At 43.4% G+C, this 355-nt stretch overlaps 1 long non-coding RNA gene across 1 annotated transcript in view; it reads right to left on the bottom strand.

Annotated features, from left to right (window-relative positions):
• Positions 1–328: 328 nt before the first annotated feature.
• Positions 329–355, bottom strand: part of LOC311248278 — a 16,105-nt gene continuing 16,078 nt past the window's right edge. Inside the window, exon 3 of the long non-coding RNA XR_014620937.1 lies at positions 329–355. This exon is cut by the window's right edge and continues 68 nt beyond it. This is a non-coding gene — a long non-coding RNA (uncharacterized lncRNA).

Raw genomic sequence — 355 nt, 5'->3', positions numbered from 1 at the left:
AGTTAAGTGTTGTGTTCATGCATAGTTAAAGACAGTAGAGGTTGAGTACTTTATTATCTAAAGATGGTAAGTTATAGTGTTGTGTTCACTCATAGTTACAGACAGTAGAGGTTGAGTACTCTATTATCGAAAGATGGTAAGTTAGAGTGTTCTGTTCACTCATAAAGACAGTAGAGGTTGCATTCTTGCGTACACACACCCCACATTCACACTCAGCTGATTTGACTGGACTTGGAAACAGAAACAGTTTATACATGGTTCTCAGAGGGGTCAGGGTCAGGTGTACCTGCCACCCCGAAGGGACGCCTCAGACCCTGGGTGCATTTCTTGTTGTTGGTCTCCTTCAGGTCCATCC

The sequence above is a fragment of the Notolepis coatsorum genome (assembly GCF_963971535.1).
Source record: "Notolepis coatsorum genome assembly, contig: SCAFFOLD_2138, whole genome shotgun sequence".
In the NCBI taxonomy this organism is placed as follows: domain Eukaryota; kingdom Metazoa; phylum Chordata; class Actinopteri; order Aulopiformes; family Paralepididae; genus Notolepis; species Notolepis coatsorum.
Note: the sequence above shows the minus strand (reverse complement) of the source record. Positions and strands in the feature narration are given on the sequence as shown.